Source organism: Schistocerca nitens, chromosome 2, assembly GCF_023898315.1.
Source record: "Schistocerca nitens isolate TAMUIC-IGC-003100 chromosome 2, iqSchNite1.1, whole genome shotgun sequence".
Classification (NCBI taxonomy): Eukaryota; Metazoa; Arthropoda; class Insecta; order Orthoptera; family Acrididae; genus Schistocerca; species Schistocerca nitens.
In genome coordinates, this window is record NC_064615.1 from 1,111,890,844 (window position 1) to 1,111,909,415 (window position 18,572).

At 45.3% G+C, this 18,572-nt stretch overlaps 1 pseudogene; it reads right to left on the reverse strand.

The window, feature by feature from the left end:
• The window catches only part of LOC126235584 (dehydrogenase/reductase SDR family member 11-like), a 49,659-nt pseudogene that overhangs the window by 19,378 nt on the left and 11,709 nt on the right, over positions 1 to 18,572 (reverse strand).

The window sequence follows — 18,572 nt, forward strand, 5'->3', positions numbered from 1 at the left end:
CCTGTTGGAACAGCAAGTTCCCTTGCCGGTCTAGGAATGGTAGAACGATGGGTTCGATGACGGTTTGGATGTACCGTGCACTATTCAGTGTCCCCTCGACGATCACCAGTGGTGTACGGCCAGTGTAGGAGATCGCTCCCCACACCATGATGCCGGGTGTTGGCCCTGTGTGCCTCGGTCGTATGCAGTCCTGATTGTGGCGCTCACCTGCACGGCGCCAAACACGCATACGACCATCATTGGCACCAAGGCAGAAGCGACGCTCATCGCTGAAGACGACACGTCTCCATTCGTCCCTCCATTCACGCCTGTCGCGACACCACTGGAGGCGGGCTGCACGATGTTGGGGCGTGAGCGGAAGACGGCCTAACGGTGTGTGGGACCGTAGCGCAGCTTCATGGAGACGGTTGCGAATGGTCCTCGCCGATACCCCAGGAGCAACAGTGTCCCTAATTTGCTGGGAAGTGGCGGTGCGGTCCCCTACGGCACTGCGTAGGATCCTACGGTCTTGGCGTGCATCCGTGCATCGCTGCGGTCCGGTCCCAGGTCGACGGGCACGTGCACCTTCCGCCGACCACTGGCGACAACATCGATGTACTGTGGAGACCTCACGCCCCACGTGTTGAGCAATTCGGCGGTACGTCCACCCGGCCTCCCGCATGCCCACTATACGCCCTCGCTCAAAGTCCGTCAACTGCACATACGGTTCACGTCCACGCTGTCGCGGCATGCTACCAGTGTTAAAGACTGCGATGGAGCTCCGTATGCCACGGCAAACTGGCTGACCCTGACGGCGGCGGTGCACAAATGCTGCGCAGCTAGCGCCATTCGACGGCCAACACCGCGGTTCCTGGTGTGTCCGCTGTGCCGTGCGTGTGATCATTGCTTGTACAGCCCTCTCGCAGTGTCCGGAGCAAGTATGGTGGGTCTGACACACCGGTGTCAATGTGTTCTTTTTTCCATTTCCAGGAGTGTAATATTTGACCGTGGAAAACATCTGAAAACCTATCACGATCTTCTAGAATCCACTGCACGCAGAGTCGCCGCTTTCCAAATGTGGACCAACAGACTTCTAAGCAATTGATCATTATGTTTTGGCTTATCAGTGTGTGTAAAATAGGTGATATTTATGTAATAAGATTTTACCAATTGTTGGGAAGGCATCGAGGAAAGTAACAACTATCTGAGATCAGAGATAATCATACCGAATGGCTGTTTATTGTGGCTATAGTAACGCTATATTAATCTGTGTCGCGTACCAGGATAACTGTCTACGCCTGTACACCACACGTCTTGGAGACTCATTAAGACCCCAGCCAGATAGGCCCAATCTTGAGCCGCTACTGCCACTGTTAATCAACGGACGACAGCCTTCAGTAATATGAAATGTATTCGCAGTTGCGATTATGCGCAAGTATCAGCTGTATAATGGAATGATTGTAACTGTCGCTGTACGGAAATTACCAGAGATCAGAACAAAACAGACTAGCAGATGGGCGTTATATGAGGCAAATTCCACAGATTCGAATACTGTAATACGCTGATATCTCCCTCATACCGCAGCACTACAGTTACTGTAATTGTCAGCCTGTGTCCCAGTTCGAGGTAGTTCCTGCTTATACGTATATAGGACGAAATTAAGTCTCCCTCGTGTGTGTGTGTGTGTGTGTGTGTGTCCTAAGAAATTCCTCCTGTTTATTTTTCTTTCAAATTCCGTGAGCTGTGAATAACAGCTACGTGTCCTATCGTCACATCGCTAGTCACAACAACAGGTTTATCTCGCATTGTGTTTGCCGTTTCAACATGGCATTGACTTATCTGCCCTCCTGTGAACGCCTAATACTATTAGTTTTCTTTGGCTACGTGGTCTATAGCTGGGCTCATGATATGGCTTACCGGCACACACTGCCTTTACTATTTCGTGATGGAACTGCCTCCTCTGCCATCTTGGAACGTCGTAGACGGCTGGTTTGCTTTCGGCATTTTCCCAGAGTAGCTTATGATTCTTTTCTTTGTTGTACCTGCTGCCTCTTTTCTTTCATTGACTGAGCGTATCAAACTTTGTGAACTGAACAATGCTTTATTGAAAATTGTATCAATATTATGTGACAGTTTTGCTTCTTATGCTACACGTAGTTTGTACAACAAAAATGAGCAGTGGTGGCTTCTATGAGGCCGCGCGCGCGATCGTAATGGCGCCATTTCTGCGTGTTCCATCGATTGTGGGCCTCGTCGTATCATCTTTGCTTGGTTGTGTGTTACCTCTGGGGCTGTGTGGTAAGGAGTAGTGTATGGAAGACGGGACGGGTGTGTCTGATTACCCGGCGTACTGACGGTTGCAGAGAGTTGAAACCGTTGACCGTTAGTCCGCTGGTGCCCGCCTTTTCCTCCAGCGTTTACCGTTGCTGCTGGCGAGCTGAGAGGGCAAAGAGCGGCTCTCGTCGCGAAATGCATCGTTAATTGTGGTGGCCTAAATACGCCGAGGTGTACTGAACCTCTTGTTAGCAGCTATGAGCAGGAGGGCAGTATTATCCAGTGCCTACTTGGAGTCCTCAAGCTATTGACCTCCTTCGCATTTATGTGAAATCACGTACGAAGACTGTTCAGTAACTACTCTACTTAAAGACTGTTAATTCTCCTACAGTGCTAGCTGACTAGGAATCCGCTTCTTTAATGCCTTTCAGTGACACCTTTTGGGCCTGTGTGTGTCAGTCTGGAGATTTTTGTAAGCGCCAAGGTAGTATTTTGCAATGGTGATCTAGTACCTGAAAGCATTGTTATCATTGAGTATTTGATACTAGTGAGTGTAATTTTTGTTTGTCGTAGACCTAATGGCCCTTCCTAGAACGAGTTATTGGTTTTGGCTTGTAACTGAAGTGCTGTGCAGTCAGCCTCAAGATATGCACGTGTGGGTCATGTGTGTGAGTGTGTGTGTGTGTGTGTGTGCCTGTGCGTTTGTGTGTATGTTGTGTGTGTGTGTGTGTGTGTGTGTGTGTTTGCACACACCCCCACTCCATGTTGATGAGCCCTTCGGATTGTAGGTGTACATTTTAACCGACGATCTGTCATTTGGCGCGTAGCAAATTACAGTGTCCTTTAGTTACTAAGAGGCCCCAGTAAAGGTACAACTTGCAACTTGTCTTTTTTGCCTTGGCCGGCCGAAGTGGCCGTGCGGTTAAAGGCGCTGCAGTCTGGAACCGCAAGACCGCTACGGTAGCAGGTTCGAATCCTGCCTCGGGCATGGATGTTTGTGATGTCCTTAGGTTAGTTAGGTTTAACTAGTTCTAAGTTCTAGGGGACTAATGACCTCAGCAGTTGAGTCCCTTAGTGCTCAGAGCCATTTGAACCATTTTTTTTGCCTTGTTTCAATTATTATGTAATTACTGTTTTAAATGACTTTTTACATTTTCTAGGAAGGTTAACTTGCAACGTTTATGAGCGGGTCGGTGGAGGACGACGGTTCAATCAGATGGCTCAGAGCCATTTTATTGTAAGATCCTTGTGGGAGTGCGATGAAAGGCTTTGGGCAAACTGAGCAGAGAGCTTCTTGATTTCTTTAAAAAAAATTATGCGTTTAATTGTCAATATCATTTTAATAGTGTTTTAGGGGGCCAGTAGTTTATTTTGTTTTAGGGGCCCAGTAGCTTATTCAGTACTTGATTTGTGTGTAACAGCCTTGTAGCCAATCGGTGAAGTATTACAGTTTGCACGGTTTTCACACGACGATTGCGTTTGGCCACCTTGTCCTTTTCTTGTCTATATGGGAGCAGAATAACAATGTCTTTGACATCAGAGTGTTGTCGTTTGCCTTACGCTCCCTATTATTGTTAGTAAAAGGAAGATTTAACATGATTGTTTACCACCTAGTGTGAAGTGGCTAGTAGACTTTGGACACAAACATTATATATACTTGAGTCCAATGTTTGCCTCGGAGCAGGTCTGGAGCTTACTGTTGCAGTGGAGATGTATGCATTTTAACGTCCTTTACTTGTCGTTTGTTGAACTTAAATTCAAGTCCTGTTGTGGGGTTAGCCCACAGTTGTGCTGCTAGAAGACCGGGCGCAGCCCTGCCACCCGTTTATTTCGTAAGTTGTTTGTAGTCGGTGTGTGTGAATTCCTAAGGAACCAAACTGCTTAGGTGATCGGTCCCTAGACTTACACACTACTTAAACTAACTTATACTAAGAACAACACACACACACCCATGCCCGAGGGAGGACTCGAACCTCCGGCAGGAGGGGCCACGCACTCCGTGACATGACGCCTCAAACCACGCGGCCACTCCACGCGGCTTTGTGATCGGGCCATCACTGTGTTGCACGGTTGACATGTTCTTAGACTACCACTTGTAATTTTACGTATAGTGCAAATGTCATTATGCATTGCGATATTACTTTAAAACCTCAGTTATCTGTGTTAACTTAACAAGGTTCTTGGTAACTGTTAGAACTGTTAGTTGGCTTATGATAGAATTGTTATTAATTTTTTTTTCTTTTTTGAGGGGAATCATAAATGGCGCACTAAGTTGGCCCACCCTTCTACATGTTTCCTTAAATTAATCCCGATCCTTGCTCTGGGTCTCAAACATATCACACGAGATAAACAAGACATCCAGCCATGGCCATGGAGAAACAGTGAGCGTACAAGAAGATTTACAGCACCGATTCTGTGCGTAATTTACCACCTGTCCATATAAACCATAAATCTCTTTCCAGATTCTTTGCAGCTTCATGACGTCTCAAGATTCTTACTTGAATGGACACGAACTGTGGCTCACTTACTTGTTGGAAGGTTTTCTCTGCAAACGCCGGCGCTGTTGATAAGAACATCGACCCCTCCTAAACTCTCTTTGATCCATTTGAAGGCGCGCAGAACATTCTCCTCGCAGCTGACGTCACATTGCACCGGATAGAGCGTACCCGGAGCGTCCTTCAGTTCTCGAGCCTGCAAGAAATAAACGACAGATTTGTCGAATCTGCAAGGGAGAGAAGAAGAAAGATCATTACGAGATAGATCAAGTTTTCCATTTAACAAACTTCAATCCTAGACACGTGAGTGTCGTAATTCCATAAACAAAGAAGCTGTTGCCACGAAGGATGATAATATTTTTGTGTCTCTCCCCAGAACCTTGGAATTCGTGAAGACACGTAGTCTCACTTAACTTGATCATATATGTAAAGAAACTTAACATAGTCATTCAATGTTCAGTTTTTACCACTGACTAATTGAATTAAAGCACCTAACAGGTAACAACCAAAAACTTACGTTTTCAGAATTCTTTAAAGAACTTAAAGCAAATCAGTATGACAAATAAACAATTTTTAGGACTTCATTCGGTGTTCTGCTCGTTGTTGTACTTTTCTTAGTACAACTAAAAGATCAGCTCTTCAAATGAACAGTAACCACAATTCAGTTAGGATATCACGCCGGCCGCTGTGGCCGAGCAGTTCTAGGCACTTCATTCAAGATCCGCGCTACCGCTACGGTCGCAGGTTCGAATCCTGCCTCGGGCATGGATGTGTGTGATGTCCTTAGGTTAGTTAGGTTTAAGTAGTTCTAAGTTCTAGGGGACTGATGACCTGAGATGTTAAGTCCCATAGTGCTCAGATTCATTTGAACCATTTTTCAGATTGGATATCGAATATGTCAGGTGTGCCGTTCTATTGGAAGCCATGTGGCCTGCTCTCAACCTTTTGTGAAAATCTTCCGTTTTAGACTAGAACTGTGGGGAAGCAAGGGTGATGTGGTATGTGCTGTTAGATAGTTCGGACCCGGGTACTTTGAAGTTGATGTCGCAACATAACGACTCACTTTCAGGAATCTATTCATAATCTTCCATAAAAGGAAGACGTATGAACAACTCATTACAGAATATAACAATATAGCAACATATCAGTATCACGTGCAATTCCTGAATTTGTTCTGTTCATTGTGAAAGGATTGTAAAAGGAAGACAGACACAGCCATTACACAAAAACAGACATAGAGCGAAGTAGCAACGGGAGTAGCACTGGGTTCTTCACTGAGGAACGCGCTAATAAATATGGACTAAATTTCATGACACTATCACCTTTTCTGTCGGACAATGAAAACTAGTTAGCCCAATCTAGCTACGTCTACTGTTTACAACTACACTGATGTGAAAAATCGCAATATCAAAATATGATTAATGTACAGTCATGAAATTTACGGAATACATTTGTCTAGTTAACATATTTAAGTGATTAACATAACGAGGTCATAGGTTAACGTTGGCGCGAGATAATCCATTCTAAATGTGAAATTTTTGTACATTAATAACCCATGAAACCACTAGACTGTCGAATGCAAGCATGCAAACTCGCATCCATTGTCTTGCACATTTGCCGGAGGTCAGTTTGTGGGAAGGAGTTCCATGCCTATTGCACTTGGTCGGTCAATACAGGGACGGTTAACCGTGTTGGTGAGTGCCTCTGGAGTTGTTGTTCGATGACGTTCCATATGTGCTCGACTGGAGATAGATTTGCTGATCGAGTAGGACAAGGCAACATGTCGAGTCTTTGCAGAGCACGTAACAGTACAACAGTGGTTTGTGGACGAGCATTATCCTGTTGGAAAACAACCCCTGGTCTGTTATTCATGAATGGCCGCACAACTACTCGAATCACCAGACTTGCGTACAAATTTGCAGCCAGGGTGTGTGGGCTAACCACGAGAGGGCTCCTGCAGTCGTACGAAATGGCACCCCACACCATAACTCCAAGTATAGGTCAGACAGGATGGTTCCAGGCCATCAACTGGACTCGTTCTTACCAACGCACTAAGGCAGAACCAACTATCATCAGAAAACACAACAGACCTCCACTCAGCCCTCCAAAGAGCTCTCGCTTGATACCTCTGAAGTCGCAAACGGCGGTAGTTTGGGGTCAGTGGAATCCACGCTACAGATTGTCTGGCTCGGAGCTGACCTTGAGGTAATCCATTTGTAACGGTTTGTTGTGTCGTCGTGGTGCCAACTGCTGCTCAGATAACTGCTGCACATGCAGTGCGATGTGTCGGAGCCATACGCCGAAACAGATGGTGTTCCCTCTCGGTACTGCCACGTGGCCGTCCGGAGCACAGTCTTCTTGCGACAGTACATTCCCGTGACCACCGCTCCCAGCAGTCATGTACTGTGGCTATATCCCTGCAAGTCCTTCTGTAGGATTGCAGAAAGAACCTCCAGCTCCTCGTAGTCCTACTGCAGGACCTCGTTCAAACTCAGTGAGGTGTTGGTAATGGCGTCTTTATCGCTGTAGGGGCAACGTTGACTAACATCAACTCACCACGTCGAATCTCAAAGGTAACTAACCATTACGACCGTTACAGCATGTATTTGAAGCCAACCCGTTTTGCGTTGTCACAGTGGAACTACTAGCGCAAATCTTAAGTGACAGGGGCGAAATCTGAATCGATATCATCTTTCATATGAAGACACACGCCTACCATAGTTCGTTTACGTCACAAAACTCCTTCTAGGTAGTAAGATTTCCGTCAGTGTATAGGACCACCTCTTCATCTGAACAGTAATCACAATTTGCATAGGATTTTAACTATATTAATTTTATTGGAATCCAAGTGAGTGCTCTTAACCTATTAATGGTGAAAATTTTCTTCCCCTTCAGTCTAGAATGGAGGGGAAGCTGAACTGATGTGATATGTGGTGTTTGACAGTTCGGTACCCAGTTTCTTTGAAGCTGATGTCGCAACAAAACGTTGACCCTTCTGCCGTTGACTCAGCTAAATGCAGTTGGTAATTGTCATGATGAAGAAGGAACGCTGGCCGCTGTGGTCGAGCGGTTCTAGGCGCTTCAATCCGGCGCCGCGCGGCTGCTACGGTCGCAGGTTCGAATCCTGCCTCGGGCATGGATGTGTGTGCTGTCCTTAGGTTAGTTAGGTTTAAGTAACTCTAAGTCTAGGGGACTGATGTCCTTAGATGTTAAGTTCCATAGTGATTAGAGCCAATTGAACCATTTGAAGAAGGAATATTGAAGTGTGTTGCTCCTGTCGGGCAATCTGAGCAGCGCGATATTCACCGAAACTTCGATTTATGTAGTTCTTGCGACGTAGCAAGACGTCTTAGGACGTCCTGCGCTAGATAGTTCGCAGTTTTTTCACCAAGCAACGGGAAAGAGGGTATTCATGGAATCGGTAGATATCAAGAGTCTGTCGACATGTTTCATATTGTATGATCTGTCAGATAGCAAGTAACATAGGTGTTAGCACGGATTTTTCTGTGGGTCGCAAAGAGAAGAGGTTCATATTTATCGTTCTAAACTACACAGCTTCTGCAAGGATGCCTCATGTCGTCGAGCCACCTGGGAACAACTTTTTGCCAGGCTTCCCAAAAGCAGTGTCATTTGGACATGGTTGAGTCTCAAGTCGCCTGTGGATATCGTCGCTTTGCTAACTTCATTATCTTGTACTGAATAACGAACGCGAACTGCGATATCTATTATTTGACATCAGGTTTCCCCAGTTCAAAGTATATTCACATTGGACATATGTGTAACACGAACGTACAGTAAAAGACTATGTATAGCCCCAGCATGTTGCTATGAACTGGAGCCAAGTGGACTGTCTAAAGCAGAAACTTCGTCAGTTCGGTGCAGGGCTTACCTGAAGAATCCACGAGCTACGGAAACTCGTACAGTCACCCCAGTATTCACCAAAGCCCAGATGCGGCCAAGAGGGAAGAGAGAGCATGTGGAATACATTTTTTTGAGTGTGAATCGAAATTCCCCAAGATCTCCGCGTAAACATTCGTAATATGAAAATCCAATAACTGAAACTGATGTAATATCAAATATGGGACGTGAGGTTCTTGAAGTGTTAGTTGTCATCTGCCGGAGCGAGAGCTTCAAATAACTTTCACATTACACTAGAAACGCCGTTCAACAGTAAATGGAATATACATCGCAAAGTTGGGACAGAAACTCTCCTCGTGCTTGGGCGAGCTAAATTATTAGGTTAGGCGAAATTCAAATAAAACGTAACTGCTAGTACACATAGACGATAGTAACGAACGGTTGTCCAGTTAGCCTGATACCTGTATGCTTGCACATGGTGCCAGAATTGGACGCGCCGGTCGTAAAGTCATTCAATTTTAGCCTAAATTGAATTACACGGATGCAGCTCAACTATACTTTAGCAGAAAGGGACTACTTCCATACAGCGAGCACAAACCAGGAAATGTTCACTTACATTATCGACAGTAAGAACAAGCAATCTTGTAAAATAATATTAAATCCACCATGAGGTAACTGGACCGAAGAACTAGTTTCACAAAAATCGCGTGAGAGAAACCCTTTGGCGCTGCTGACATCAAGAAAATTAGATGATCTTGAGACCGTCGACAAAGAGAGAGTGATTTGACCCTATTAGTCATGTGGAACGTAACACTGTTAATATTCCAAGTAAGAAATGTTACATGATTGTCGGCAGCTGAAAATGCATACTCCTATAAACTACGGTGGTTAAACCGTAAGGTCATAAAACATAACAACGGTTTTTTGTATCACAAATATTACATAGGTTTCCAGAGATATATGATACCTCCTTTTTATGAAGTTCAAGCCCGATTGCGGTTTGTAAATTGTAGTATATTCCTAACAGTCCTATAAAATGATTGTCGGCAGCTGAAAATGCATACTAAGAAAGAGCGACATTTTACGAAGTAATAAACAAAACTATCAGTAGCCAGAGAAGATGTAACAGTCTTATCGCAGTTTACCACTTCTCCTTGTAACGTTCTTCTTCCACAGTGAAGTCATGGTCCAATCAATGTTAGGTTGTGCTGCTCATGTGCAGGATGCTATGATCGTTTCACCTTGAGACGACCTCTCTAGAATGCCCCCTCTTTCCACTATTAAGGTGTTTATATGTAGCATCAATCCACTTTCGTTCGGGACACAGAGTTTTATTGATTTCGGTCTGTGCACGTTTCATGGTAATTTTTCTCTAATTTTGTGTACTCTCAGTCAATTTTCGTAATATTTCTACGTTTCGCGGTTTTACACATTTCATATAGGTAAGAAAAGGGGGTCGCTACGCTTTCAACTCCGTAATTACAACTACTTTCAAGATCATCCAACCATCCACTTCCCCTATCCGAAATACAAGAACATAGATCAATGTATATAGGAAATGTCTTAGGATTCTTGGTGGGTTAGTGATTAGTAAATGTCTTTGTACAAAATATGTAGTAACGTTTGCATATACGTTCACACGTAGAAAATAACTCATTCCTTATTTTTGTTAGGTGTAGTTTTAATAATGCCCAATTTAATTTTTAGCTCATAACTTAGACCTGCATCTGCATCATCTATTTCTTTATCCAGCCAGTACCTTGACAAATATAGAGAAGTATTTTCTGGAATTCTAATACATACCAAATTTTTTTCCTGTAAAATACTTGTTTTGCAGTTTCAACTATCAGCTCCCCTTCTGCAGTTTTTCTAGGCAAGAAGATTCGATGATTTTAATTTTTCCTCTTATCTTTTCCATTATGCTTTTGGTAATGCATACCACATCTTCCAGTGTGTGTGCCGGCAACTCCTCTGCCCCACATTCTTGTGGGAATTCAGTATAGAGCTTCAGTGGTAGGACAACTTTCGTTCTGGAGCACATACGATATCAGATACATGTGCAAATTAATTAAATTGTGACAGTTGAATTATTTATGACCTAAGCCTATTGTTCTGCTAGTTGGTTTTTCATTAATCTCTCCCCCGTTCCCCACCCTTCCCTATTGTTCTGTTAATTGATTTATGACGCCCTGGAGGTTGATTTATGACTCCCTGAGGGTAATTCATTCTTCTGAGAAATCCCTCACACCTCCCCCTCCTCGTCCACCACCCCTCCAGGAAATCCCCTCAGCGATACAAACACACTTTCGATATCTAACTAATGCATTAATAAATTAAACTGAACAATTAATTAACCTCTCCTCCTCTGGGAAAACTGCGAGCCACTGTTACCTCCTCCAGATCCCCTCGCCTCCCCCAATCTGGGATTGGGGGAAAAAGACTCAGTTGATTTCTACTTGACAGGAAATCGTTTGGGGCGTATCGCACATTTTTCAAAAAATTTTTATGGCAGGGAAGGGATTATGTGTAATAAAGTTATTTATTCATTTACAAGGTTTGTCAGTAAATTGGTTATAGTGTATGTAATACTGGTTCTTTAAGCAGTTTCTGGATGACAGTGCAGTATGGAATTTTTAAACATTTGTGGCGCTTTCTTTGTGTGGTCACACATTGAATACTGTCATGAAACACTCATCACACGTAGGGGCAGACTGCACTGCACATGTCTGGTGAAAGAGCTCTCGATCATGTGACTGACTGCCGGACCAATCTCACTGCACAGTGCATGCCAGGGACCGTCGCAACTGTGAGATAGCACTAATCTTCCGAAAACAAAGATCAGGCAGTGATATTCCTTTCAGAATTGATACCAGACTCAATTCCTGCCTCCATCTCCCTCCTGTCCCCCCTCCCCCCTTCCCCCCTCGTCTCTCTCCATCTGTCTCAAGTAATTACTTCCTGTTTGTGTGAACTAACGAGTGCAAACACACACAGACCACACCTCATCCCGTCCATCCCTCGATGGCCCTCTCACCTACCTGGCGCTGGTAGTCACTATATCCACTTGTTCTCTCACTTCCATAGCAATGGAAACCGGTAACAGATGGAAAATAAAGGTATTTGAGAAAAAGTAGGTAGTGTGTGTTGTGTGCTGCACTTATCCCTCTAATTCCTTCTTTCTCCTGAACAAACTAGTGGATACCAGGAAAGCACCCAGCTGTGGATGTCTTGGAAGTATTCCCTTACTCTACTGGATTGATTTATTAATTGATTAAATCAATACCATTCGTGTGCGGCCAGTTTTATCTTGTAACCGATTGATGGATACTAGGAATGCTACATTTGGTGCGATTCGACCCCATAAGTGCCCAGTTTCCAATCCCTTCTGGAGTTTTATTCACTTGCCTCCTGTTGGTGGATACAGGGACAGTTGAGTCATTTGGTAGGAAATCCATTACATTAGAGGTAGCTGAAAATTTCAAATTCCTGCTGAATTGCATGATATGTTCTTAAACAATGTGCGGAGGGGTTTAGTTGGTATGTATGCTCATAATACCACTATCAGGAACAATAAATTTGTGGTTGGGTTTTTGAAGTGCTAGACAAACCCTAAGTTGGTTTTCTCAGCTACAGCGAGACGAAGAAGGAGAAGGAACGGTCTACCATGTGGCAGTACAGTAACAACAACGAATACCATCTTTCCACTGCAAGACAGAGTCCACTGGACGCTACTGAGGAGCAGTATATATCACATAGTTAAACAGTGTTCCATTCTGCAGTGGTAGTTACCACAGTTAAGTGTCGGAGATCGCTGGAACAGTAGCAAATCCGACGCTCTCACTTCGGGAAGTCCACATGCAGCGCCCCAGGCCAGAAACCGCGCAGCACTGGCTGCCGCCGTGTACGCACGTCTCAGCGACCGCGCCATGTCGGCAGCCTGACTCGGCCCACCAGACAGGAATGCCCAGCTGTGAAGGCGTCTGGGGATGATTGGAATGGCAGGAATTTGGATTTTATCAATACCTCCAGCGCCAACGCTAGTTAGTGATTGATATTGAATCTTCGCAAATATGAACCTAAAAATGGGAGAATACTCACAATGAATGTGATCATTTAGGCTGCCCAACACATACTGAGTATTAGTTGGCTATCCACCCACCTAGAGGGCGACATGGGTTACCCCAGTTGACTGGTTCATGAGGCTTAGCGATGATTTGCACCCTAATCCAGAAATGCCAATTCATTCTAACCACTGGCTACTTCTGCCAAACACCCAGACTTCAGGCAGAGTCGTCCTAAGAGACCAGCCACATATTTATCAGGGTAATTACAATTAAATATTACGATGCCTTTTGACAATGAACAAATTATTGGCTCCTGTCGACGGCTTTGGCTCTGGCTCTGGAATTATCAATATCTAGACCATTCTCATAATTTTCCACATAAAAGCTTTCATCCCCTTTATGGCAATTAAAGCAGTGAAATGGAAATTTTCCACTTCAGTTCTATACCTCCCTTACAACCAGACTTAGTTACTTTTGTTGCACATGTCGGAACACTGACCACAGTACTCTTACATTCTAAAACATACACATCTGTTATTGTAGTTTACCTGTGTGTAGCTCCGAAAAAATTATGGGATGTCCACGCTCGCACCAGCCGGGTGCCATTTCGCACTGCACAGGAGAAACAACCCCCCCCCCCCCCCCGCCCTATCACCACATCGTCGTTATCAGATAATTTTTGCGGAATAAAGGGCCTCATTACAATTGAATAAGTCCTCACACCTTTTTTATCCCGGGCATTCAAATTAAACCCCGTCTCTAGCGTAAACTAAAGGTAACCATTTTATTAACTCAAAAATTTAGTTATACACAGCACACATACTCAAAAATAGGCGCCAAAACTGTTGGAACATTTATCCCATTCGTTTCCATCCTCGAAGAAGCTGTCAGATCCAGCCCTGGACTCAGTTATGTTCTTCGTCGTCCGTTGCGAATCGATGTCGGCGAATGGCTTGTTTTAGAGTTCCAAACACATGAAAGTCACGCCGTGAAAGTTCGGGACTGCAAGATGGATGATCCAGCGTTTCCCACGCTGCTGCAATGTCGCCTTCACCGCACCGGCCGTGTGTGGGCAGGCATTATCATGCAGGAGGATAAAAGCCATTGGTGAACATGCCTCGCTGGCCGCTGTGGCCGAGCGGTTCTAGGCGCTTCAGTCCTGAACCGCGCTGCTGCTACGGTCGCAGGTTAGAATCCTGCCTCTGGCATGGATGTGTGTGATGCCCTTAGGTTAGTTATGTTTAAGTAGTTCTAAGTCTAGGGGACTGATGACCTCAGATGTTAAGTCCCTTAGTGCTTACAGCCATTTGAACCAATAACATGCTCTTCGTTTCGACTAAATGGTTCGTTCAAGGTTCTATAAAGTGACTTGATAACGCTGCGCGTTGATGGTGGTTCCCCTTTCCACGAACTCGACAAGCAGTTGGCTCTTGCGGTCACAAAAGGACGTCATGACCTTACCAGAAGTGGTGTGCACGGCCTTTGATTTCTTTGGAGGTGCTCGCTCTGACACTTGCCTTCCGGTTCAAAGTGGTAACACCATGTTTCGTCACCTGTGACAGTACGTGACAGAAAGCCGTATTTCTCCTTATGATAACGTTACAGATGACTCAAAGACAGCGACATTCCAGCACTGCGCTGTTTGGCGGTCAGTTGGTGGGGAACCCACTGCGCACAGATTTTTTGAAAGTTCAAGGGTTGATGCATTATGGTGCATTATGGTGCATCGCCCACGCTAATACGTAGTAACCGATAGATCTCGTCCACGGTGATTCTGCGGTTGTCCAAGACTAAAGCATTCACTTCCGCAACCGTTTCCGGTGTGATGACACGATGAGTCTGTCCAGGACGTGCATCGTCTTCCAGTGACTGGCGCCACTCAAGGAATCGTTTGCGCCATTCCACGACACTTGAACGACTCAGGCTGTACGCACCTGACACAGCCTTCATCCGTCGATACATTTCGGTAGTGGACGATAACTTGTGTGAGCACCTTCTCTTAGGCGAGCAACCACGCTGGCTGGCACTACGCAACGTCAAACGGTGACCATGCGTCAGTCTCTCTACCAATAGATAGCGCCACCGTACCCGCAATTACATAGTCCCACCTTCCGTGTAAGGCAGAGGTAGACGCAATGACCAGGTTTCATTTCAATGCACCTCGTATTTCCTCGTTTTCGCCAATTCCATGTCCGCCCCGATAGCTGAGTGGTCAGCGTGACGGCTTGCCGTTCTACGGGCTTGGGTTCGATTCTCGTCTGGGTCGGAGATTTTCTCCGCTCAGGGACTTCGTGTTGTGTTGTCTTCATCATCATTTCATCCCCAGCCGCCGCGCAGGTCGCCCAATGTGGCGTCGAATGTAATGAGACCTGCACCAAGGCGACTGGACCTGCTACGCAAGGGGCCTACCGATCAATGACGCCAAACGCTGATTTCAGTTTGCCACTTCCATGAAACCGTTTCGTACATTTGTTACTTGTAAATCAAGCCAGCATAATGGCGTCTTATGTATTCGGACCGTCATCTTGGAGTTCGTGTTACTGTATTTGAACCTTATATCATGTTTAAACACATAACCATAGTAGACGTAACATCCAGATCATACATATTTCTCGTCTAAGACATCATTGCGAGCGCTATATACTACAGTACGTCCATTCGGGGTTAATTCTGAAGAGCCAAGTAAACCGGTAGAGAAATGTTTACATGTGTTGTTGTTGTTGTGGTCATCAGTCCTGAGACTGGTTTGATGCAGCTCTCCATGCTACTCTATCCTGTGCAAGCTTCTTCATCTCCCAGTAACTACTGCAGCCTACATCCTTCTGAATCTGCTAAGTATATTCATCTCTTGGTCTCCCTCTACAATTTTTACCTAACACGCTGCCCTCCAATAATAAATTGGTGATCCCTTGATGCCTCAGAACATGTCCTACCAACCGATCCCTTCTTCTAGTCAAGTTGTGCCACAAACTTCTCGTCTCCCCAATCCTATTCAATACCTCCTCATTAGTTATGTGATCTACCCATCTAATCTTCAGCATTCTTCTGTAGCACCACATGTCAAAAGCTTCTATTCTATTCTTATCCAAACTATTTATCTTCCATGTTTCACTTCCATACAAGGCTACGCTCCATACAAATACTTTCAGAAACGACTTCCTGACACTTCAATCTATACTCGATGTTAACAAATTACTCTTCTTCAGAAACGCTTTCCTTGCCATTGCCAGTCTACATTTTATATCCTCTCTACTTCGACCATCATCAGTTATTTTGCTCCCCAAATAGCAAAACTCTTTTACTGCTTTAAGTGTCTCATTTCCTAATTTAATTCCCTCAGCATCACCCGACTTAAGGGGCTCCGGAAAGGCTCAAAATCATGAGAAGTTCAATTTTTACTTTTTTGCTTTTTCTGAATCTGCAGACTATTACCTTTTAATAGATATATAATCTATTCAATTCCGAAGACTACAACTATTTTTAATTTTTTTTGAAATGTGTTCTACATGGGCGTGACCTACTGTGGCGCTGTTAAACTGCTGTCAAATGGTGTTATTATTAACGTCCGTGTTCATCAGGTACATTTTAGTGATGTGAGATAAAGTATGTGTTGTGGCTAACCTGTGATGGTTCAATATATATCGCTGGTGTGATTGTCGATTGTTTCATGTTTATTTACTCTGTCGTTATCTCGAAAATATTCGTAATTAATTCTGTTTCTTGAGTCTCTGTTTTGTTGAAGTATAATAATGAGTAAAAGTAAAGTTATTAGAAATCCTCTGAAGGCTTTTAAGAAAAGGAGAAATGTTGGAAAGCCAAAGGTATGTGTTATTACTGTAAACAATAAAGACGATGAAAATCCCCAACAAACCTTGTGTCCCAAAGAAGAAGACAGTTGGTGTAAATATAACAAAGGATTGCTAACTGGTGAAGTGTACACTCATAAGCATAGTCTGCCTCATGCAATAATGGAGGTGATAAAACCTATTTTCAGAGACTTAGCAGCACCTGAACTGTTGAAAAAGTGTATTCACGGAAAAACTGAAAACCCCAATGAAAGTGTAAATAGTGTTATATGGTCGAGAATCCCCAAGACTGTATTTGTTGGAATAGAAACAATTCACTTTGGTGTGTTTGATGCTGTTGCGACTTTCAATGATGGCAACATTGTAAGGTGCAAGGTATTTAGAAATATGGGAATGAAGATACACTCCTGGAAATGGAAAAAAGAACACATTGACACCGGTGTGTCAGACCCACCATACTTGCTCCGGACACTGCGAGAGGGCTGTACAAGCAATGATCACACGCACGGCACAGCGGACACACCAGGAACCGCGGTGTTGGCCGTCGAATGGCGCTAGCTGCGCAGCATTTGTGCACCACCGCCGTCAGTGTCAGCCAGTTTGCCGTGGCATACGGAGCTCCATCGCAGTCTTTAACACTGGTAGCATGCCTCGACAGCGTGGACGTGAACCGTATGTGCAGTTGACGGACTTTGAGCGAGGGCGTATAGTGGGCATGCGGGAGGCCGGGTGGACGTACCGCCGAATTGCTCAACACGTGGGGCGTGAGGTCTCCACAGTACATGTTATCGCCAGTGGTCGGCGGAAGGGGCACGTGCCCGTCGACCTGGGACCGGACCGCAGCGACGCACGGATGCACGCCAAGACCGTAGGATCCTACGCAGTGCCGTAGGGGACCGCACCGCCACTTCCCAGCAAATTAGGGACACTGTTGCTCCTGGGGTATCGGCGAGGACCATTCGCAACCGTCTCCATGAAGCTGGGCTACGGTCCCGCACACCGTTAGGCCGTCTTCCGCTCACGCCCCAACATCGTGCAGCCCGCCTCCAGTGGTGTCGCGACAGGCGTGAATGGAGACGTGTCGTCTTCAGCGATGAGAGTCGCTTCTGCCTTGGTGCCAATGATGGTCGTATGCGTGTTTGGCGCCGTGCAGGTGAGCGCCACAATCAGGACTGCATACGACCGAGGCACACAGGGCCAACACCCGGCATCATGGTGTGGGGAGCGATCTCCTACACTGGCCGTACACCACTGGTGATCGTCGAGGGGACACTGAATAGTGCACGGTACATCCAAACCGTCATCGAACCCATCGTTCTACCATTCCTAGACCGGCAAGGGAACTTGCTGTTCCAACAGGACAATGCACGTCCGCATGTATCCCGTGCCACCCAACGTGCTCTAGAATGTGTAAGTCAACTACCCTGGCCAGCAAGATCTCCGGATCTGTCCCCCATAGAGCATGTGTGGGACTGGATGAAGCGTCGTCTCACGCGGTCTGCACGTCCAGCACGAAAGCTGGTCCAACTGAGGCGCCAGGTGGAAATTGCATGGCAAGCCGTTCCACAGGACTACATCCAGCATTACGATCGTCTCCATGGGAGAATAGCAGCGTGCATTGCTGCGAAAGGTGGATATACACTGTACTAGTGCCGACATTGTGCATGCTCTGTTGCCTGGGTCTATGTGCCTGTGGTTCTGTCAGTGTGATCATGTGATGTATCTGACCCCAGGAATGTGTCAATAAAGTTTCCCCTTCCTGGGACAATGAATTCACGGTGTTCTTATTTCAATTTCCAGGAGTGTAGGTTCTAACATGGTACGAGCGATGCTTGCTTTAGACAAAGAACGCCTTCGGGCTGCAGACAGGGCTGTAAAGAGTCTAGAAATACAAGCAAGAGTAAACAGGAGGAGGAACAAGAGGAAGCTGGAGGAGGAGTTTGCAGAGGATGAAGATAATCCATCCTCTGGACCTGGAATGCACTAAAAAGTTAATCCAATCTTTGTCGCTCGATTCCCAAAACTTTTATTTTCTCATACTAATTACATGTTTTCTAAGGATCTTCCAAACATACTTGTTTCAAACTTTCAGTAAA